The following is a 24,287-nucleotide window of genomic DNA, read 5'->3' as shown; positions in this document are numbered from 1 at the left end:
CCAACACCAGCCTGATGTGAATCTGGCGGCGGGCGAGATTTCTTGAGAGTTAGAAACACTGCCATAGCTTCCAAGGTGTTTATATGAAACTGTTGGAACATTGTAGACCATGTCCCTTGAACTTTTGTTTTGGTGAGTACCCTCCCCAGCCGCAATGAAGCGTCCGTGTGGATTACCAAGCGGGGGGGGAAAGTGGAGTGGAACCGGCCCGACAGGCCACTGGCTGTGGACCATGGCGGAGCCTTGTCTTCAAGATTCGCGGGATTGAAGAGACCCTGTCTCTGAGCCTGGCGTTGGCTCGTCTCCGCCACACTCTGTTTATATCTTTTAGTTTCACTTTCAAGAGCAGGTCCGTCACTGAGGTGAACTGAAGGGAGCTGAGAAATTCTCTCTTGAGACCGGCGGGATGCTGCTTTGTCCTTCAAAAATTTCCTGGTAGCAGCGGCAATCTCCTTCCGCTTGGACGGCGGGAGAGACAGCCTGTGCGAGGTCAGGTCCCACTGGAGACCTAGCCACTGGAACCGGGATTCGAGTCAGGCGGGACTTCTCCTGTTCAACTGAAAGCCCTAACGACTCCAGGAACTTGATCACTATGGCGTAGTCTTCCGGCACTCCTGAACTGTCGGAGCCCAGATTATCCAATCGTCCAGGTAAGCCGCCAGGAGATTCCCGGGACCGTAGTTGCTGAGCGACTGTTTCCGCCAGTTTCGTAAAAATTCTGGGGCTACATTGAGTCGAAAGGCATGACTCTGAAGGAGTAGGCTTGTTTCCCGAGCTTGAAACCCAGGAAGAGAGAAGTTCCGCGCAACCGGGACGTGATAGTAAGCGTCTGAAAGATCGATAGAGGTGGTGACGGCTCCACGTGGAAGTAGAGTCCGTGCCTTGAGCTACCGTAAGCATGCGAAACTTGTCGCATCTTATGTAGCGATTTAGACGTGACAGATCTAGAATCACTCTTTGTTGATCGGAATCTTTCTTTGGAACAGTGAACAACCTGCCTTGAAATTTGAGGTGCCTTACTTTCTTTATTGCTCTCTTGTTGAGAAGCTCCGTCACAAAATCCTGTAGGGTTTTGGAGGGGCTGGTAAAACCTGGTCAGGGGAGGGGATCCTTGATCCAGCTCCAACCCAGACCTTTGGACACAATACTGTGTGCCCAGGGGCTGAAGGACCACTGGTCTTTGAACCAGTAAAGGCGACCACCTACCTGACTGGTCTCAGTGGGAGGAAGAGGGTTTGTTTCCTCTACCACGGCCTGATTTTCCCGGGAGGCGGATCCAGCTCTGCCTCTGTATGGGGCTCGACCTCTGCCCCCTTGCGCTTCTATTAAGGCTGTGAAAGACCCCACGGCCCTCATAGGTGGAATTGTACGCTGGAGAGGAGACGTACGATGGTGCAGCAAGGGGTTGGGCTGGTTGAACCAGCACGTATTGATGGGGTTGAGCCTTGGAGGTGGAGGTTGGCCACTGCCGAGACTGGGACAGCCTGAACCATTGTCTGGGGATGAGGCCTCCTGTGCCTCCTGAACCGTTTCCCCGACTTACCCTGGGAGCTGCCAGCTTCGGGAGTTTTCCGCTTGAAGGCGGAGATACCCCAACGAGCGCGTAGGCTTTGATTAGCCCTAGTAGCCTCGCTCAGGACTTGTGAGACTTCGTTCTCTGGGAAGAGATTAGTCCCCCAGATGGAACTCTTCATGAGCTTATTAGGCTCATGACGAATGGTGGCATCCGCGAAAATGAATTTGCGGCACTCCAATTTCGCCACCATGAAGTCATACAGGTCTGACTGAAAACCTGCTAACAGGGATTTAGCCAGAACCTGGAAGAGCTGCTCGTCTGCACAGGAGACGGCGACCGCCTCTGACAGACACAAGGAATTCAAAGACCGGCTCAGTCTCGTCCTTGCCTCAAACTCCGCCTTCAGGAGAGCTTCCGGGAGTTTGGGAAGCTGCTCGCTGAACTGCGAGGACGCACAGAAAGCATCTAACTTGCCCACTGTAAAAGTGGATGGGGCATCTCTCCAGAACTCCTCACCTCCCGGGAATACCAGGGATGTGGAGTCCGTCTCCCTGTGCTGAGGCAAGGGTTTGCCTTCGAAGCAAGCCTGAGCCGTCGCCAAAGCAACTTTGTTCAGGCAGGGAGTGGGCAACTTATCTCCCAGGGAAAGCATTGTATAGTTGCCCTTGAACGGAGTGAGTTTCGTATTCTCTGCCTGCCACTCCGTAAGAGTGCGAAGCAGAGCAGATTGGGCCTGGTCCCTAGGGAAGATCACCGTCTCCTTAGGGACCTTGTCTGATCGTACCCAGGCCTCCTCCGTCAGCCTAACGAAGCCTGGGTAGGGGCAAGAGGTCAGGGGGGAAGAACTCCAACTCCTCCAGGCGTCTCATGCCCAAACCCTCGATAGTCAGGGTATCCTCATGGCGAATGGCACGAAGAGCAAAACGCCACGGGTTTCCTACATCAAAGGAGGAGGAGGCAGTATCAGGGATCTGGTAGCTAGGTCCGGCACCTGCCAGGAGAGCCATATCGGCAATAAGATTCTCCTGACTCTGCAACCTCTCAGCAAGCTTAGAAAGCTTAGAGTCGACCTCGACGAGAACTTAGCAAGTAACATCCCGGCAAATGCCTCAGGGTCAAGGGAGGCTGGCGAGGAGGGCTGGGTCTGGCGCCCTCTTACTCGCTCCTTTGCCCGAGGTTCCTGATTTGCTCCCGGAGGCCAGAGGTGCGAAACCTTTGCCTTCAACGGGGGAAAGGGGATGCCTTTTGGAAGACGAGGACTTGAAGCCCCTTCGCCTTCCCGAAGTCTTCAACTTGGGGACAGTAGATGGAGCACTGTCCTCAAGATAGAAGACTTAGAGAAGCCCTGAAATGAAGAGGTGGATGATGAAGGGGAATCAAAGAGGGTGCCCGCCCCACTGCCTCACTTACCTCACCACCTACCTGGTCGTGCTCAGTATTCATGGGCTCCAGGTCCAAGTCCAGAGCTGCGACGTCCTCCGAAACCTCCGCGTAGAGAGTTTCATCTAGGAGTGGCTGGGTCACAACCCGGATCTGCTCGATGATGGGTGCGGCCACGTCAGCTGGTACGGCCGCAGCGATCCGGGCTCCGGGGTAAAGCAGATCTCTCCACTTCTCGTCGAGGACGTATGGTTTCCCCGACGGAACGTTTCTCCCAAACCCAGCCACCCAGGCGCGGAGAGACTCAAGGGACTCCTTCTTGGAGGACTCGTCGGCCTGAAAGGGGAGCAGGGAATCAAAGGGAGGCTAAAAAATACCTTAAATAACGTAAGCGTTAAAACACAAAATATAGCAACATTGTAAGCTGTAACTAACATGAAGATGGAAAGCAAGCAGCTTACCGACTCGTCCTGGATGCACCCGCAAAGAGCAAAGCACACCTCGCAGCCCTCCGGGTGCCAAACGATCAAATCATCGAGCCGGACCGCACAGCCAGCGTGGGTCCGACACACCACGTGCCCGTAGGGTTGTTGGAGGGTAGCGGTACACCCGGGCTCCTCACAACGAACAGTCTGTAAGTGGAAACAGTAAATGAGCTTACCTTCTAAGGAACTTAAACTAAGCAGGCAAGGGCATTTCAACTTAACCACCGAGTACTCGGCGAAATGAAAAAACCTCGTCAGAGACGGGCCTACTAGAAAAGTAACTTAAAATTAAGGTAAGCAGGAAAAACCCCCGACTGCGGAATATTCCGGCGGAACGAGGAGCTGAATCAACGGGACCTTTACCGCAAGGAATGCCGGGAACAGGACGGCGGAACCCAAGGGTAAGATCACCGGACTCTATAACCATCATTGAAATAAATAAATACATATCCGACGGCGGGGTGAGCCGCCGGGAAAAATAAATAAACACACATATCCGCCGGCGGGGTGAGCCGCTGGGGAAAAATATAAATGCATACATATATATAGGATGGTAACATAATTGGTTAACAAAGATATACAAATCCACATTCCCGGAGTCGGTACCACCCTCTCCGGAATCTCAAGCCCCTACCGCTAGAGAACAAAAGAAGGGTGAGGCTACCAAACACCACAATCCACCGGGGCAGGTGGCGCCAGTCAACCCAACTAGAGTATCTCGAACGCCGGAGCGAACATGGAACAAGGCTGAGAAGATAGACCCTGAGAAAGATCGAAAATCTGCTCGATCCTAGGAGAGCAGGTTAACGAAGCACGGGGCCCAGCAAAATGCCACCTGGAACCAGCCCTGGGAGGGAGCGAATCCCTCGACCAGGAAAAAGTAAGTAAGTATCGCTTAGTTTTACCAGACCACTGAGCTGATTAACAGCTCTCCTAGGGCTGGCCCGAAGGATTAGACTTATTTTACGTGGCTAAGAACCAATTGGTTACTTAGCAACGGGACCTACAGCTTATTGTGGAATCCGAACCACATTATAGGAGAAATGACTTTCTATCACCAGAAATAAATTCCTCTAACTCTTCATCGGCAGGAATCGAACTCCGGCCCATCGAAAGACGGTCCCACGACTCGGAGTGGAAGTCGGACACCGACATCACCCGCGAGAAGATGACAAAAAGCTGGACCTAAAACAGGGTAGAAGGGGGTGTGGGACAGGGAAGGGAGTAGGCCAGAGCAGAGGAAACCAGGAGACTGGGGAGATGCTCACCCGCTCAACTGCATGGTACCAAAATCATGGCCTACTCCGAAGGAAAGGGAGGGAAAAAACGACTAAGACCTCTATACTCTCACCCCACACATAGACGTAGCCTATGACATAAAATAAAGGGGGAGAAGGAAAGGGGGAAAGAGAGGAACAACAGGGAGAGAAATTCCCGAGTCGAAGACCAGCCAGAGCCGAACGAAAAGGGAGTGCTATAAAAGCATGGAGGAGACACACCCACCGAAAAACTTCAACCCCTCCGTAAAGGAGAGGGAAGAAAGTAGGGTCTCACTCCATCACCCAAACAATGGTCAGAGGAAGGCACGACAACAGAAACTCCTCCACCTGCTGACCCTCTCTCGCCTAACCTAACTCAGGTGAAAGGGAGAGCAGGAGGTCAAAGGTGCAATAAAAAGCCTAACATACACTAGGCTACAATAATAAGATTAACCAAAATAAATCACCATCATATGTACAAAAATATAAAATAAAATAAGATAATTATATGCTTGTGTTCGGCGCATAGCCTAACCGAGGGAGGCGACAGGTTGAGCCTGACGTCCCCACGGAACTAGACAATGAAAGTCAACAACATGGTGTCGAGCACTAGCAGAATAATAATAAAACAATTATAATAATAAAGCTAAACTGTCCAAGAGGAAACATCCTGGGGAGTCACATAAGCGGGAAGATAACGGGAACCCGATGCGGGAACCCCGAAGGTACGGATCAAAAACATTATCGTTAGAGAGACACCGAAACAACCCAGCTTAGGAAAAGCCACCAGGATGAATCCTAGGGGAAAAAGATAAGACATGAGCCGACCAGGAAAAACCCAAACAGAACAAGCTGGACGGGTAAACCTCGCCGGACAACATGGCTGGCTGGGGGCCGAAGCGTCATAACAAAGCCGTGTATAATTAATAAATACGGGCTAAGACAGCCAAACTTATCATAAAACAACCCCACAATAAGATGGTACTTAACTTGGAAACGGTAAAGCTGCTCGACGACATGCTGCAGATGAAAATAAAGGCAAAAACACAGCCAAACAGAAAACACCAAGCGCAAAATCAAGTGCTAGAAATGGAATGAGTTCAGATGGCGCTGGAGTCGCTGCGTGGCGGGGCGGGTGGCGTGGGCGCTGGTACGGCCCCTCGCTCTTCCGGGGATCTTGACATGGGGATGTCTATCGAGTGTGGCTCTGTGGTTGTGATTCCTTCACTCACCCTTGGTCATACCGACGTCTTCATTGAAGACGCTCGATCTGGGGGTAGTAACTCCAGCATTCCTGAAAGCTTTTTTCTCTGGTATATTTAGCAATATTTATACCTAGAAATTCGTGTTAGTATGGAATTTCACCGGGTGACACGGGGCTGAACTCGGAAACATTATTTACTATTTTCAAATATTAATGTAAAAACAGCAAATACAGTGGACCCCCGCCTATTCGTGGTTCCGGATTTGCAGCTTCACATATTCGTGGAAAATTCGCCTATTCGCAGTATTTTTCATGGAGAATTATTTGCAAATTATTGTATTTTCATTTAATTTTTGTGACTAAATGCATTTTTGTGATAAAACTATTAAAATACTCAGGTATAAGCATTTAAAGAGGGTTTTTTTTGGTGTTTGAACTATCAAAATACTGTAGGTAGTTGTGAGCGTTTTTAGAGGGGTGTCAGGTACGTGGATTTTAGCTATTTGGCAGTGATTGTGGTACGCATCCCCCGCGAATACCGGTTGTCAACTGTATCAGTAAAATGCTAAATTAAAATTATGCAAAATCACAAAACAGCTTACCAATGTACATAAATGATTCAGTTCAGTGAAAAACAGCAAAATATCAATAAATTGTTATTTCACTTACAGAATCCATTTATACTGTATTAAATTGAGTTATTATCATCACAGAATCCATTTATACTGTATTATCATCACAGAATCCATTTATACTGTATTATATTGATCTATTATCATAGTAATATGTTTAAAAAATGTTCATCCCGACATTTGTAATTGTTTTACTGTAGGTAAATGTTGCCATATTTTTTCTTTCTCTGATTTGCTGAGCTGTACTGTATTACAAATTTAGTTAACAGTACACAAGAGAATATTTTATCACTGCTGATGTTTCATCTCTAAATCATTGCAAAAATATTTAAAATCCGAATTTCATATGTAAGCAACACAAGGTTATACTCTTCTCCCTAGCCCCTAAACGCCTACTGGACATATCATACGTCAACTAAAATTGTCTGTTGGGTGCCAAGTGGACGTACCGTACGTCGACTACAAAAAATTTCAACCTTCGGTCAACTTTGACTCGACCGAAATGGTAAAAAACGCAATTGTAAGCTAAAACTCGTATATTCTAGTAATATTCAATCATGTACCTTCATTTTGCAACAAATTGGAAGTCTCTAGCACAATATTTCGATTTATGGTGAATTTTTAAAAATACTTTTTCTTACAAGTGTAACTTTCGGCTGAAAATTTCAGAAATTCTTTCATCATTTTGTCATAATTTTTGCACTGTTCTATATTAGCCGTTACATAAATTTTTATATATGAAAATGTGCACAATTTCATGTAGAATACAACAGAAAATAACTCATGGTTTTAGCTTTTATCAGTTTGGAAATATTTTCATATAAATCACGATAACTGCCAAAATTTCAACCTTCGGTCAAGTTTGACTCGACCGAAATGGTAAAAACGCAATTGTAAGCTAAAACTCTTACATTCTAGTAATATTCAATCATTTACCTTCATTTTGCAACCAATTGGAAGTCTCTAGCACAATATTTCGATTTATGGTGAATTTTTGAAAAAAACTTTTTCCTTACGTCCGCGCCAGAAATTCTTTCGTCACGTTGTCGTAATGTTTGCATCATTTTATATTAGTCGTTACATAAAGTTTTATATATGGAAATGTGCGCAATTTCATGTAGAATACAACAGAGAATAACTCATGGTTGTAGCTTTTATCAGTTTTGAAATATTTTCATATAAATCACGATAACTGCCAAAATTTCAAGCTTCGGTCAAATTTAACTCGACCGAAATGGTAAAAAAACGCAATTATAAGCTAAAACTCTTACATTCTAGTAATATTCAATCATGTACCTTCATTTTGCAACAAACTGGAAGTCTCTAGCACAATATTTCGATTTATGGTGAATTTCTGAAAAAAAAAACTTTTCATTACGTCTCGTATGCGTTAAAGAGGTAACTTGGCGAACATCTCAGAAATTCTTTCATCATGTTGTCGTAATGTTTGCATCGTTTTACATTAGTCGTTACATAAACTTTTATATATGAAAATGTGCGCAATTTCATTTAGAATACAACAGAAGATAGCTCATGGTTGTAGCTTTTATCAGTTTTGAAATATTTTCACATAAATCACGATAACTGCCAAAATTTCAACCTTCGGTCAACATTAACTCGACCGAAATGGTTGAAAAACGTAATTGTAAGCTAAAACTCTTACATTCTAGTAATATTCAATCGTTTACCTTAATTTTGCAATAAATTGGAAGTCTCTAGCACAATATTTCGATTTATGGTGAATTTTTGAAAAAAACTTTTTCCTTACGTCCGCGCCAGAAATTCTTTCGTCTCGTTGTCGTAATATTTGCACCATTTTATATTAGTCGTTACATAAAGTTTTATATATGAAAATGTGCGCAGTTTCATGTAGAATACAACAGAAAATAACTCATGGTTGTAGCTTTCATCAGTTTTGAAATATTTTCATATAAATCACGATAAGTAGAAAAAATTCTACTTTCGGTCAACTTTAACTCGACCGAAATGGTCGAAAACTGCAATTGTAAGCTAAAACACTTACAGTCTAGTAATATTCAATCAATTAGCTTCATTTTTCAACAAACGGGAAGTCTCTAGCATAATATTTTGATTTATGGTGAATTTTTGAAAAAAACATTTTTTTTCGTCCAAGGCGTTTAATTCATGCATCAATTTGTGATAATATTTTCTCTGTGTTGCTTTGATCGTTTTACAATTTGTTATATACCAAAATCATCGCAATTTAGTGTACAATACAACTAAAAAACAATTAACTCATTAGCTTTAACCGTTGTGCTTACAGCACGATTTGTATACAATTATACGAGTTTTTTTTCGCTGTCATATATTCCAATATTTATACATGATAATGATATTTTTTCATTTCTGATGGTTGCATACTAAACTTCAGGTAATGACAAAAAAGGAGCCAAAATGAACTCTTAATCTTAAAAACTGTGTGCTGTGATTTTTTGAAAAAACTTTTTTCCGCTTAGCGCTAACTCACGAACGCTGGCATACTGGGGAGATGTTTTGTAAATAGAGGCTTGGCGTTTAAGGGCTAGTTTGTTTTTAACCTGTGCTGAGTCTTCAATTGTAAACACCAGTTCTCTCTCTCTCTCTCTCTCTCTCTCTCTCTCTCTCTCTCTCTCTCTCTCTCTCTCTCTCTCTCTCTCTCTCTCTCTCTCTCTCTCTCTCTCTCTCTCTCTCTCTCTCTCTCTCTCTCTCTCTCTCTCTCTCTCTCTCTCTCTCTCTCTCTCTCTCTCTCTCTCTTAATGAAATATGAATTACTGTGTCATAAACTTTTGTGTACAGAATGAAAGATAATACTGGCAGTCCCGGTTTGATGGGGTTCTGTTTTCCGCCACGTCGTAAACTGAAAATCGTTGTAAACCGAAAAATCGTTGAAAATCTTAAAAAATCCTAAGAAAACCTTACTTTTAATGCTTTGGGTGTATTGAAAACGATGTAAACTGCATTTTTATTGAGTTTTTCATAAAAAAAAACCTCCAAATTTTGATTATTCTGCCGTTTTGGAGCCATATTTCTTCTGTCGGATCGGGCGCATTTACACGTCGTAATCCCGGAACATGCGTCATAAACTGGGAAATAATTCCTGATGAATATATTTAAAAAGCGTCGTAACCTCGGAATGTCGTAAGCCGGACCCGTCGTAAGCCGGGGACTGCCTTTAATTCCATTAGTACATTCTTTTTTTTAGTAACCAGAAAATTGTTTTCTTAATTCTTTCAGTAGCAGTGTCAATCAGCTGATTCTCAGAATGTAATCATCACAAATGTTGGGACGATTGTTTTATTTTTTTATACATATTACGATGATAAAAGATCAATATAATATACAGTATATATAAATGGATTCTGTAAGTGAAATAACATTTTATCGATGTTTTGCTGTGTTTATGCATGCAGTCCCTGGTTTACGACGTTCCGAGGTTACGACGCTTTTCAAATATATTCATCAGAAATTATTTCCCGGTTTACAACGCATGGACCAGGGTTACGACGCATCGTACACCGATCCGACGGAGGAAATATGGCTCCAAAACGGCAGAATAATAAAAATTTGGAGGGTTTTTTTTATGAAAAACTCAATAAAAATGCAGTTTACATCATTTTCAATACACCCAAAGCATTAAGAGTAAGGTTTTTTAGGATTTTTTTACGATTTCGACGATTTTTCAGTTTATAACGATTTTCGGTTTACGACGCAGCGTAAAAACAGAACCCCCGTCGTAAACTGGGGACTGCCTGCATTAATATTATTTGAAAATTAGTAAATCATTGTAACATACACAAGAGAATATTTTATCACTGTTGATTGCATTTATAATTTGGTATTTTTAGAATGCATATTTAAGTACTGTACAGTATTTAACTCTACCTGTGAATTCCCAGTGTCTCCGCTATCTGAAAAAGAAAACGAGACAGCTTCAATACTGTATGAGAGAAAATGGTAGTCCTTGAATGTAGGGGCGACTTGAGTTTAGTTTTCACGTAGCTGTAAGCCATATATTTTTAAGGGTAATGTTGTAAGATGACTTTGAAATTATATTACAGTAACCCTTTAACGCTGAGCCTCTATTTACAAAAACGTCTCCCGTATGCCGGTGGCGTTCGGGAGTTAGCGCCGAAGCGGAAAAAAAGTTTTTTTCAAAAAATCACAGCACGCTTAGTTTTCAAGATTAAGAGTTCATTTTTGGCTCCTTTTTTTGTCATTGCCTGAAGTTTAGTATGCAACCATCAGAAATGAAAAAATATCATTATCATATATAAATATTGAAATATATGACAGCACTAAAATTTCATATATAATTTTATACAAATCGCGCTGTGAGCAAAACGGTTAAAGCTAATGGGTAATTTTTTTTTCTTTGTATTGTACAGTAAATTGCGATGATTTTTGTATATAACAAATTGTAAAATGATCAAAAGCAACAACACAGAAAATATTATCACAAAATGATGCATGAATTTGTAAGCTTTGGACGTAAAAAAATGTTTTTTCAAAAATTCACCATAAATCGAAATATTGTGCTAGAGACTTCCCGTTTGTTGAAAAATGAAGCTAATTGATTGAATATTACTAGACTGTAAGTGTTTTAGCTTACAATTGCAGTTTTTCGACCATTTGGTCGAGTTAAAGTTGACCGAAAGGTCGAATTTTTCTATTTATCGTGATTTATATGAAAATATTTCCAAACTGATAAAAAGCTACAACCATGAGTTATTTTCTGTTGTATTCTACATGAAATTGCGCACATTTTCATATATAAAACTTTATGTAACGACTAATATAAAACGGTGCAAACATTACGACAACGTGTGAAAGAATTTCTGAGATGTTCGGCCGAGTTACCGTTGCGGACGTAAGGAAAATGTTTTTCAAATATTCACCATAAATCAAAATATTGTGCTAGAGACTTCCAATTTGTTGAAAAATGAAGGTAAATGATTGATTATTACTAGAATGTAAGAGTTTTAGCTTACAATTGCGTTTTTTCGACCATTTCGGTCGAGTTAAAGTTGACGAAGGTTGAAATTTTGGCAGTTATCGTGATTTATGTGAAAATATTTCAAAACTGATAAAAGCTACAACCATGAGTTATTTTCTCTTGTATTCTAAATGAAATTGCACACATTTTCATATAAAAGTTTATGTAATGACTAATGTAAAACGATGCAAACATTACGACAGCGTGTGAAAGAATTTCTGAGATGGTGGCCAGAGTTACGTACGCAGACATAAGGAAAAAGTTTTTTTTTCAGAAATTCACCATAAATCGAAATATTGTGCTAGAGACTTCCAGTTTGTTGCAAAATGAAGGTACATGATTGAATATTACTAGAATGTTAGGGTTTAGCTTATAATTGCGTTTTTTTTACCATTTCGGTCCAGTTAAAGTTGACCCGAAGGTTGAAATTTTGGCAGTTATCATGGTTTATATGAAAATATTTCAAAACTGATAAAAGCTACAACCATGAGTTATTTTCTGTTGTATTCTACATGAAATTGTGCACATTTCCATATATAAAAATTTATGTAACGACTAATATAAAACGGTGCAAACATTACGACAACGTGTGAAAGAATTTCTGGTGCGGACGTAAGGAAAAAGTTTTTAAAAAATTCGCCATAAATCGAAATATTGTGCTAGAGACTTCCAATTTGTTGAAAAATGAAGGTAAATGATTGAATATTACTAGAACGTACGAGTTTTAGCTACAATTGCATTTTTTGACCATTTCAGTCGAGTCAAAGTTGACCGAAGGTTGAAATTTTGGCAGTTATTGTGATTTATATGAAAATATTTCCAAACTGATAAAAGCTACAACCATGGGTTGTATTTTGTTGTATTTTACATGAAATTGCGCACATTTTCATATATAAAACTTTATGTAACGGCTAATATAAAACAGTGCAAAAATTACGACAATATGACAAAAGAATTTCTGAAATTTTGGCCGAGTTTTGGCGGACGTAAGGAAAATGTTTTTAAAAAATTCACCATAAATCGAAATATTGTGCTAGAGACTTCCAATTTGTTGCAAAATGAAGGTAAATGATTGAATATTACTAGAATGTAAGAGTTTTAGCTTACAATTGCGTTTTTCGACCATTTTCAGTCGAGTCAAATTGACCGAAGGTTGAAATTTTTGTAGTCGACGTGGGATGCGTCCACTTGGCACCCAGCAGACAACTTTAGTCGACGTATGATACGTCCAGTCGGCGTTTCGGGGTTAAAGGGTTTTAGGATGATATTTTAAGGTATATTTGGTGTTTGAACTGTTAAAATAGGCAGTTAAGTATTTTTAGGGAGGGATATTTGGTGTTTGAACTATTAAAATAACTAGTTATAAGCATTTTCAGAGGGGGATACCAACTTAACACTGATTTTTGCTTAGCGCTGGTGGTTTTGGTCCCTAACCCCCGCGATTACGGGGGACATACTGTACAGTACACAGGAAAATATATTATCACTGTTGATGTTATATTTCATTTCACTAACTAATTTTCCAATTCATCTCAGTGTTTTGCACCTTGCCTTACATTTACATCCATGTTTCATATGCTTCGATGGTAAGCCAGTCGTAACTGCCCCCAAAATAAATTCAATTGAACCTTATTTTAGTTGACTCTGATGAATATCACACGTTAGTACTTCAGTACAGTATTGGAAAGTATATTGCCAATAGTGGTCTTTAGTTTGGTCGAAACCAATTTCCGTTTCATCATAATGTTGCAAAACGCTGATGCAGTGCTTGTGTATCACGTGTAGAGCTCATGCTTTTGGTGATGTTTATGTTTTCACATTTATTCAATTTTTTTTCAAGCTCATTCTAAGAATGGTTATTAACTCACAGATTTGGTTGGTAAATGTTATAATCTTTTATCGTGTTTATAAATTTATGAAAACAATTGACAACTTTTTTGCTTTCCTCTTTATCTGCACTGCTGTTATCCAGACATTGAGCAAACTGAATCTTCTTTTGAACCTTTTGACCCATCAGTACTTGTGATGAATTCTTGTTGATATTCATCACCTGCACGTTCCTTAAGAGTCTGAAACAGACTTACAGCCTTTGCCTGGATAGTAATGATGCTTAATAGTGTTCACTTTGTAATTTGGTCTTATATCCACACCACTGATAACTTCCATTTCATGGATTGGCCCTTGCCTTTGCTTCGTAATTACAGTAGAGCTCATTGAAGCAAAACCTTTTAACAAAGCTCTACGTATTCGTTCATGATTCTTAAGAATCGTCAACTGTTGAATGTGGAACTAGGTCACATGCTATTGTCCTTACTCTTTTTCCTCCTTCGTACTGATTAATCACATTCTTTTTAATTCCAAGTTGATATCCTTTCTCCCCTTTTTGGGTAGCTGAAATGCTGATGATGAAAGTGTCCCTTTGGTGTAGGTATTAGATGGATGAATATCAAACTGTTAGTCAATCTTTCCAATCTAGACAAACATTCTTAATTTGTTTAATTGTATGATTGTATACCATGCTGGATGTGTTTTTGATAGTGCAAGGCCTGCTTTACATGCATTGCTGGGACTGCTACTTGTAAGCACTGCCTGCTGCATGAAATTTTGTAAATTTTTAAAATTTTATAGTTTTCTTATTTTCGTAATTTTTTCGCTATTGTCGTAAAGGCAGATTGTTGTAAATTGCACCTGTCATAAGTCGATGCCTATCTGTAAAACGATTTTTGTTCCTACATGATATACAAACCATCGGTCCTTTACATGAGGGATTACTTACAGCAAAGCTGGAAATGGCCATTAAAACTCTTGAACAAGGTGGTTAGGCAGTAACTACCATCTGGTAGGCAGGAGCCCCACCTGTCCGGATGTAAACATTCCAATTTGCTTTCGGCTGTCTTGCTGTGCATACGTGTTTTCGGAGCTCTGCCTGATTGTTGATAAGCTCTTCTTTCCCAGTGATCTTTTGTGTTGTTTTGTGTATATATTGTATTTGATATTTTTTTAATATACAAACCCATGATTTTGATAGCCTTGTGGTAAGGCCATCTTTCCCCAGCGTGTTTCTTGGGGTCAGCAGCCAGGTGCAAAAATTTTTCCTCCCCATCATTTAGGCCTTACGCCCTCCGCTCCTTGTGCGGAGCATGACTGTAAATTTCTGTCTTGTGCGAGTGCTGCTCTTCGCCTCCCCTGCGCTGTGGGTGGCTTTGCGGGAGGAACTTTATCTGGAGGGTTGCGGGCGTCATTGTAAGGTTATTCGCCTCCAATGGCACCCTTGGTGTCTGCCCCCTCGCTCCTTCTGGTAGCTTCCCTCTTGGCTATCTCTCCTTCGTCCTCTTCGCTTGACGAGTCAAGCGAGCGAAGATTGGCGGGGGCGGCGGGGGGTTGGACGACCTCTTCTCAGGGGCCTCCTCTTGCTTCGTGAGGACAATCCCCCTCGGAGCAAGAGGAATCTCCCTTTACTAATCTTTTTTGCTTTTTTTTCTCCAGGTTGACAGTGAGTATCATAAGGTGCAGCTGAAGTCCCCCTGTGAAGGGAAGGCTGCCCTCATACAGTGGATATTTTGATGACGACCAAGGTGACGGTAATGGCTAAGATCCCTACATTGGTGTCAACACTGTGCCCTGACAAGGGTGACCAACCGCTGTTCATTCCCTGGCACTCCTGTATGCTGTGCCACTGCCTCCTGTTGTACCTGTGGTCTCATCTACTCCTGCTGTGCCTCCTGCCCCAGCTGCCCGTTTGCCCCTGTCGCTGCTGCTGATGTTCCTGAAGCTCGTGCCGGCTGGGACGCTCCTGTTGTGCCTCCTGCCACAGCTACCCTGCTCGCCCCTGGTGTTCTTGTTGCCCGGGCTGCTTCTGTTGCGCTTCCTGATTTAGCTGCCCCAGAGGTTCTTGTGTTTCCTTACCACCATCCTGTAGAAGATGTTGGAGAAAGATCAATCGTTAAAAACATGAGTAGTTAACACCCCCCTTCTATAAATGCTTATAACTGCCTATCTTGAAAGTTCAGATACCAAATTTATACTCAAAGTATCATTCTACATCAAATATACCTGAAATTATTATCTTATTACTGTATTAATCTTTGAAATTATATTATTAATACCATTTCAAAGTCATCTTAAACATTACTACCCATATATACATACATACTTCTAACCCTTCCAGCCAACAGAAAGAGAGTTACCACTAATTTATATTCAGCCAGTACAAACAGAAGAGAGAGAGAGAGAGAGAGAGAGAGAGAGAGAGAGAGAGAGTTTATCTCTTGAATCTCTCAAGGAATGTTAATCCATTTCTCTTTGAGCGACTGATAACAAAAAAATGTATATGTTTGTTTTTTTGTCTTCCAAAGATGTACTTTTACATTTTTAGAGCTCTGTGAACTAAGTATCTCTTTATCTAGCTATCTATTTATTTCTCACATTCTACCATTTGGTGAGAGAGAGAGAGAGAGAGAGAGAGAGAGATTTCATTATATGTATCCTTTCGTAGAGGTTGGCAATTCTGATCACCAAACCCTTGCTGTCAGGCTACTTGACATATTTGACAGGTTCACCCTCCCCCATGATCTCCAGAGCTCATGAAAAAAAGATTGGGGGTGAAATTTGTTTGTTTAGATTTTTCATTTACTTACTATAGAAATTCATGAATGTTGTAATTACAGTATTATTATTATTATTATTATTATTATTATTATTATTATTATATATCTATTTAATATTTGAAAATTAGTACTTATTATTAGGTAAATCGTTTATTTATCATATAAAACAATTATTTTCTCTTCTCAGAGAGAGAGAGAGAGAGAGAGAGAGAGAGAGAGAGAAACATTGTCTTATTTCATCTTATTACATATTATTTAATCTTATAGTATTATTATTAATATTATTATTATTTTATTATTATTATTATTATTATTATTATTATTATTATTATTATTATTTAATCGTATTATTAATTTAATAATATTTGGAAATTAGCAAATCATTAGTTTATCGTAAATTTATTTAGTCATGAAAATAACATCAAAATACAGTAAACCCCCGTATTTGCGTTCTCGTGATTTGCGGACTCACGCATTTGCGGGTTTCTCTTTGGAACGTATCTAGCCATTATTCGCAGAAAATTCGCCCATTCGCGGTATTTTTCACTGAGAAATATTCACTAATTACTGTATTTCCATATAATTTTCATGAATAAATGCACTTTTTGTGATAAAACTATTAAAATACTCAGGTATATGCATTTTTACAGGGCAGTTCTAAGTGTTTTTAGAGGGGTTTTAAGTATTCGCGGATTTTAGCTATTTGCGGGGGGGGCTGTGGGACACATCCCCTGCGAATACGGAGGGTTCACTGTACACTATTTAGTGGATATTTCTTGATGAAAAAACCCGCGAATGGGTGAGTTTTCCCACAAATCATTTTTAGATAGGTTCCACAGAAAATCCTGCAAATCGCTGAGTCCATGAATCGTGAGCCCATGAATCCGGGGTTTACTGTAGTCGTTGTCTTCAACTTGGCCTTCGACTTCGTCTTCTGCTGCCTTCTCCCCTTCTTTTTCTAAGGCTCGTCGGCCGAAGAAGAGGAAGGCTGCCTCTCCCTCCCCAAAGGAGTCCCACCATGGGGCTTCTAAGGGGCTGCCTCCCTTTAGGGAAGCAGTGGGACCTCTTGTTGGCTCTACTCGGCCTTCGGACTCGGGAACTGAATCGGTTACCCCCAGGTCTTGCGTTTCGGGAGTCACGGGTGCGCCAGACTTTGGTTTGAGCTCCCACCGCCATTCTAGGAGTTCTGCTTCTAGACTGGTGCTGTGTGGAGTGCTCAACTTTGCCGAGCCACACAGAGTGCTTGAGAATCTTCGGAGTCTCTTGCATCCTGAAACGGTGTCAGAGAGACCTCTCACCATCCCGGTTAAGGCACAGGGTGAGAGAAAGAACCAAGACATGCAAGGTGTCCGGGTTCTTCCTGTTTTGAGTCCTCAATCAGTTCGGAAACAGTGCTCAGTCAGGTTCCCAGCCTGGTGTGTCGGTTCCGAGGGTTTGAGCACCTGGAGAGGCAAGGAGGAGGTTCCCTTCAGAGGTCCTGCAGGACTTCTGAGGGACTACCTCTCTTCAGAGAGGCAGTGCATTCTCTCGTTTGGCCCTTCACGGCCCTTAGCATGGGAACTGATTCACATTCCCCATTGGGGTTTCATGTCTCGAGAGCCTCAAGTGTGCGACCTTTCGAGGCTGTGCTCTTGATTCCAGTTCTTAGAATTCTGCATCTAAGACTGATTCTGTGCCTGTTCTGCTTCGGTTTTCTTCGGAAGCTGAGAGGAGCTGACTCCCGATGATTGTTATTACGAGCTTCGGGAGTCTCGCTAAGCCCTCGAACTCCTTGGAATCTCGAGCGGAGTCATCAAGTGACCGGGATTCTGTGGAATCTCAGGCACTCCCTAAACCAGTACTAGGCAGTTCTCTCTCCATTCTGGTTTAGGCACAGGATGAGAGAAGGTGTCGTAACATTCAGATGTTTTGACACCTCCTGCCTGTTTCTTTTTGAGTGCTTGGTCAGTTTCGAAACTCTTGTCTCGGACCCTTGGGTTTGAGCACTCGGGTTAGCAGACAAGAATTCCCTTTAAACCTTCTCAAGGGGCTTTGGCCTCAGAGGAGATTAAGGCATGTCTTGAGGATAGCGCTAGTTCACAGCAGAGCTTTCCCGGCTTGGCTCGGCTCGGCTCAGCTGTGCTTGATTGGTTCGGATTGGCTCAGCTCGCTTGGCCCCTGATCATGTTTCAAGACTGGCTCGTCTTGCTCTGCTCGGCTTGCCCACCTGGCCCCTGATAGCATTTACATGATCAACTTGTGCGGTTCGGCTTGCATGCACAGTCTCCACGGTTCAGGTTGCTTGGTTTGGCGAACCAAATGCTGTTGAGGTTCTCCTTCAGGAGACTCGGCTCAAGTGAACTTTCACTCTCTTCAGGTTAGTGCTTTGTGTAGCGTTAGCGCTCTCCTCCTTCCATGCTGCCGTCGTCACCTCTGGTTGATGATTGCCTGCGGTCGGCCTCTGCTGCTGGTTCTTCTAGCAGGACAGGTAAGAGTGCTTTTCTCTCCTCTTCCCTCAGACCCTTTCGGTTGCTGCTGGGGATGCAAGTTGGATAGAGAGGACCCCAATGAGTTTTGTTTCTTATTGGAGTTCCGCTACAAGGATCTATGTATTGGGCTTGGTTCTCGGATCAGGTCGCCAATCTGAGTAGTTGAGGATGGTTTTCTGGGTTCTGGCAAGGGTATCCCTCCAAGGAGAAGAGATCGGGAGTGTCGCACCCCAGGAGGACTTGATGGTCTTCTTCTTTGGGATGTGGACACCCTTGAGTTTCTTTTTGCAGAGATCTTCACACCGATTCATCAGCACGGTGATCTCAGGGAGAGGACCACGGCATCCCCAGTGAATACTCTTCACTGCTCCTTGCAGTGGTTTTGCTGGGGCTGCCACGGTCCTTGCTTCCTATAAGGGCTTTCTCAACCAGTTGAATGCCTTTTCCCTGGACAAGAGTTCATTTTGGTCAAGGCCACCCAGTCTAGCTCCTTCCCCTTCCTCTTCCTCGACGGAAGCAATTCTTCTTGTCTCAGAGGGGTCTTATGCCAACTAGCAGATTATCCTGGCTCTGGCTTGTCCAAACTCAGATCTCTCGCTGTTTCTCTTTGCCCATGAAGGGTGTACCCTCTAGCAACAAGAGATGGCGAATCTGGAGGGCACTGCTATGGTGTTCCTCCAGGTCGTCTCCTGCTGAATCTGTGACCCTTCATTTTTCATTGCTTTCCCTCCTTGGATGTGATCATTCCTGAAGAGGTCTTTGCCTTCTAGAGACTGTTCCTGTCTGGGGGTGGGTTCGCCTATCCAGCGCCAGACAGCAACCTGTGGGCAATTCTGGTGCTAAGAAGAGGGACATTGTCCTGATTCCAATCTCAGATACTGCAGTAGTCAAGGACTGTGCCAGGGCAATTCCCTTGTCTTCCGGACAATGGCAGGCTAGCTCTTCCTCAGCCCTAAGAAGTCTCAGGCTCCAAGGATGCTCACAGAACACCCAGCCGTCCTCATTGTCTTCTTAGAAAGTGGGCATACATGTGTGTCTTTCAACCCTCTTTCCATTGGGAAGGGGGCAGAGGGAGGAGAGGAAGGGAGAACACTCGGAATGACGTTCTCCTCCTTGATGAAGGAATGACTGTCAAGTCATTGGACTATATGACAGCAACATATTCGAGACCTGGCAGTGGATATCCTTCAGGAGAAGTATCTGTTTTCCTTCAGGTCTCAGCCACCTTTCGTCGAACTTCCATTCTGTCTCCTCTCCCATGTTCTCGACTTAGGGAGCAGTCAGCCTGGCTGTAGCTAGTCATCTTCGTTGTCCTGTTGTCGCTGTTGAAACTGTCCCCTTAGGGGCAGCTTTGCCTTTGATTCTCTCCATGGAGAATGAAGGAGATATGCTTCCAGTTCTTAATTCTTTCCTCTCTTGAAGGTTGAGGGAGGATTTAGGCTGGTTCTTGATCGACAGAAACCTCTGAATATGTCTGCAGATTCTCCTCGTGACATGCTTCTGTTCTCAGATGCACCGACCAGGGAATAGGCACACACCTGTAGGACCATTGTCGTCATGGTGTGCGACTGAGATGATAAATACCTTCTTATCGACACCCTGGAACTCAAGGCAGTTTTATGGCCCTCCGAGAGTTTCAATATCAGTTTTTTGAGGTACTCTTTGGTGTTGTTAGGCAACAACACCACAGTAGTGGTATATGTCAACAAACAAGAGGTTCTCATTTCCCTCCTGTTCCTTGTGCTCGAGTGAGCATTGGTGCACTCTGTAGAGCCATCAGCCAGATACATTCCAGGCAGTGGGATATATTGGCAGGCAATCTCAGCCTCTAGCATCAAGTGACAAGGACAGAGAGCTCCCTTCACACAATTCTTCACAGAGAGGTTGCTCGACTTGAGGGCTCCATATCATCGTTTGCCTCCCGGCTCAACAGAAGTCTGCAGGTCTTCTGCTTCATCGCACCAGACCCATGGACTGCTATGGTGGTGCATGCTGATAACCTCAATGTTTTCATCTTCTCTCTGTATTTGTCTAATTCGCAAAGTGTTCAGCAAAGTGTCGTTCACCCGAATATAGAGGAATGCTGGAAGACTTCGCCTTTTGCCCGACCTGCTAGCTCTGCTTCTGAGGCACCGAGAAGAGTTCCTCTCTGACCTGACCTTCTGTGTCAGTGGCATGTGAAGCGGTTCCTCAGGCAGTACAATCCCTGTGCCTTGACAAATAGAGACTATCTGGCTTCCCTTGCAAGCATAGGCTTCTTGCCAAGCGGCACCGGAGATACCTGGATATCTCTGTCAATCCTCTGCAGCAGTACCCAGGGATTGGAGCCATCTTTGCTGGTTGGTGTTATTGACAGGACTTTTTTTTCTCTGGTCAGAGCCGCTCTTCAGCAGGTTGCGGACTTCATTCTCTTCTTTGCCAAGAGTTGCTTCTCTCTGGTTCAGTTGTAAAGACTTGGGTCCACATTCGGAGTAACCAAAACAGATGAGACATCTGTACATGTTTCAATCAGTGCTTACTATGAGCAAACTATGCAAAATAGTAAGACCTAGTCTTTCAACTGAAAGTAGCCTTTTTCTCCTCAGTCGAGATTTAGCTACTGGCAAGAAGCTTCGATTGGTTTTGCTCTCCTAGGGACCTCAGGTCCCTGGGCAGCATGTGACACTCATTTAGGGTTCCTGTCTCGTGCTCCATGCTGCCCTTGCATCAGGACGATCTCTCATCTTGCTCCGGCATTGGAGAAGAGGATAGGCAATCTTCTTTGCTGTGAGCATTCAAGGGATGGGGATCAGTAGCTCAACTCTGTCTTGGGTGTCTTAGTGAACTCCATACCTGTCGACACCTGTTGCCAGATTCAAGTTCTTCATGATCCCCTCCCCCTTGGACTTATTAGTCGGTGATCCAGATCAGTTGTTGCTTTGTCCTGTTTGGGTGCTGTGGCACTTTTCGAAGAAGTCTTGACCTCTCTAACGGTTGTCGACGACTTTGCACTAGTACTAACTCGCCCAAGAAAGAAGTGTGCACTAGTACTAACTCGCCCAAGAAAGAAGTGTCCAAGGACACATCTATCTTTCTGGCCTTGTGAGACAATCAGAAGGGCATAATCCGCAGCTGACGTTGATGACACCTGTACACTCCACCTGAGAGCTCATGAAGTCAATGGCTTGGTCCATCCCTCACATTTGGAAGTTTCTGTCAGTCTGAAAGCAGAGATGTGGTCTCATCAGGCCACGTTTATGCCTTTCTACTTTCAGGTTTTTACTCACAAGTCTTTGGAACCCCCCTTCCTTGGCAAACCTGTGGTGGGTGCTCAACACGTTGAGTTTTCTTACCCAGATCCTATAAGAGGACAGGTAGCATCTCGTCTAAGGTGTACGGTTCTGGAAGTGCGAGGGATTACGAGAGTGACTGGCCTCTCCTCCTCCTCCTTCCTTGTCCCCCTGCTTCTCTTCCTTCGGGCAGAGAATGGGACTTGAACCGACACTTGCTGGAACTGGCATCTGATGCGCTAAGCTTACACATTGATCACTTGTTCAATTTTTTTTTTCCTAGAATCATAGAAGCAATCCCACTCCTCTAGGAAGAGGAGGAAGGAGACCCTGGCAATAAGACAAACCCTTTTGTGGTTTTTGCCTTACTGCCTCCAGACTCTAGATTCTTCCTAAGACAGTTACAATACTCACTCATTCTTCCTAGCCTATTTTCATATGAGTTATGATTCCTCACTCCTTCAAAAAGGTCCAGAAGTCTGACAGTTGATCTTGCAGTTCCTATACTCTGATCAGTATTTCAGAGGCATGGTACTCCTCCTATTTCGACCAGGAGGAGTAGCCCAGGTGTGGCAAACTCCAGTCAGTTTAAAGACTCACACAGATTCCTCCCTCCAACAGGTGAGTCTTCCTAATGTAAAGGACCAATGGTTTGTATATTGTGTAGGAACAAATCACAGTTTTTAAAGTAAATTGTATTTTTCCTAACCATACAAACCTGAGGTCCTTACATTACATTTATGCTCGCTTCATGCCACCCCTCAATCTGAAACCCGGACCGAAAGGCAAACTGGAATGTTTACATCCGGGCAGGTGTGACCCCCACCTACCGGACGGTAGTTACTGCCTAACCACCTTGTTCAAGAGTTTTAATGGCTGTTTCCAGCTTCACTGTAAGTGATTCCTAATGTAAAGGATCTCAGGTTGTTGTAGTTAGGAAAAATACAATTTTCTTTAAAAAATGGTGATATTTTATTGCTTATAGGGGTTTAAAGGGTGTTTAGATAGTTTTTTTAAGGTCTTATTTGGTCTAAGTCATTTTTAAACTTTAATACATGTCTTGGAACAAATTAATGGTGTAGTGAGAGGTATTAATTAGTTTAACTCTTGGCTGGTAAGTGAGGGGTGTGGGTACCATCCATTTGTTTGGTTGGCAGCCCACTATTCTTTCAGCCTTGGTCACAGAACTTGACTTGGTTGTAAAGCATATAGTAATATAATGCTATTACATTATTTTGTGTATGCTGTTGTTAATTATGCAATGGATGCTTGAACAACAAATCAACCTCTTTTTACGTTTCATGCTCTCACAAAATGTTTCTTTATGCGTTTGCTTGAGAAACACTATTGAGGTTTTTATGCTAGAGAAACATCAGTTATTTATGCATGTCTCATTTTTCTTCAACTGGGATGGATTGTTTATGTGAGATTCTCCTGGAGAGTGCTTAGGGCTACTGTCTCTCTCTCTCTTAATCTCTTCCTTCTTTATCTTCAGACCAGATTCTTCTTATTGGCTATATTCTTCATAATTTCATGTGAGCATTCTGTAGAGGTGCTGGTCTTTGATTCCTCACTGGGACCAAAGCACCTGCCAAAGCTGTTGGGTTAGTCACATGTGTTTGTGAGTGAACTCTTGTGAGTAAACCAAAACTTTCAAGGAAGGGCTATATCTGTTCCCTCCTTACTTGACCAGTCTGTGGGTTGCTAGATCTTGCTCTTCATCCTTTGGAGAGTATGAGAGGTCAGGAGATGATCTTGGTGGAAGGGCTGAGGAAGTACAGGTGCTTTATATAACCCATTTTCTTCTCTAGTCTTGTTTGTACTGGTTTCCAGTTGTCCTCTCAGTCTTCTTGAGAACTGTCACTCATGTGACCTCTGGTGCCTGTCAGTGCTTGGAAGGTGTTAGAAGAGTGTAGGGCAGTGATCATGGACATTAACCCTAAACGCCGAGCCTCTATGTACAAAAACGTCTCCCGTATGCCGGCGGTGTTAGGTGAGTTAGCGCCGAAGCGGAAAAAAAAGTTTTTTAAAAAAATCACAGCACGCTTAGTTTTTAAGATTAAGAGTTCATTTTGGCATTTTTTTGTCATTGCCTGAAGTTTAGTATGCAACCATCAGAAATGAAAAAATATCATTATCATATATAAATATTGGAATATATGACAAAAAAAAAACATATAATTGTATACAAATCGCACTGTAAGCACAACGGTTAAAGCTAATGAGTTAATTTTTTTAGTTGTATTGTACACTAAATTGCGATGATTTTGGTATATAACAAATTGTAAAACGATCAAAGCAACACAGAGAAAATATTATCACAAAATGATGCATGAATTCGTAACTCGTGGACGTAAAAAAATTTTTTTTTAAAAATTCACCATAAATCGAAATATTGTGCTAGAGACTTCCCGTTTGTTGAAAAATGAAGCTAATTGATTGAATATTACTAGACTGTAAGTGTTTTAGCTTAC

At 42.6% G+C, this 24,287-nt stretch overlaps 1 protein-coding gene across 1 annotated transcript in view; it reads right to left on the bottom strand.

Moving 5' to 3' along the window:
* LOC136842621 (rabankyrin-5) overlaps positions 1-24,287 on the bottom strand; it is a 379,842-nt gene that overhangs the window by 244,753 nt on the left and 110,802 nt on the right.

This window comes from Macrobrachium rosenbergii, chromosome 10 (genome assembly GCF_040412425.1).
Source record: "Macrobrachium rosenbergii isolate ZJJX-2024 chromosome 10, ASM4041242v1, whole genome shotgun sequence".
Lineage (NCBI taxonomy): Eukaryota > Metazoa > Arthropoda > Malacostraca > Decapoda > Palaemonidae > Macrobrachium > Macrobrachium rosenbergii.
The sequence above is the reverse complement of the archived record's forward strand: the minus strand, read 5'-3'. Positions and strand labels throughout refer to the sequence as shown.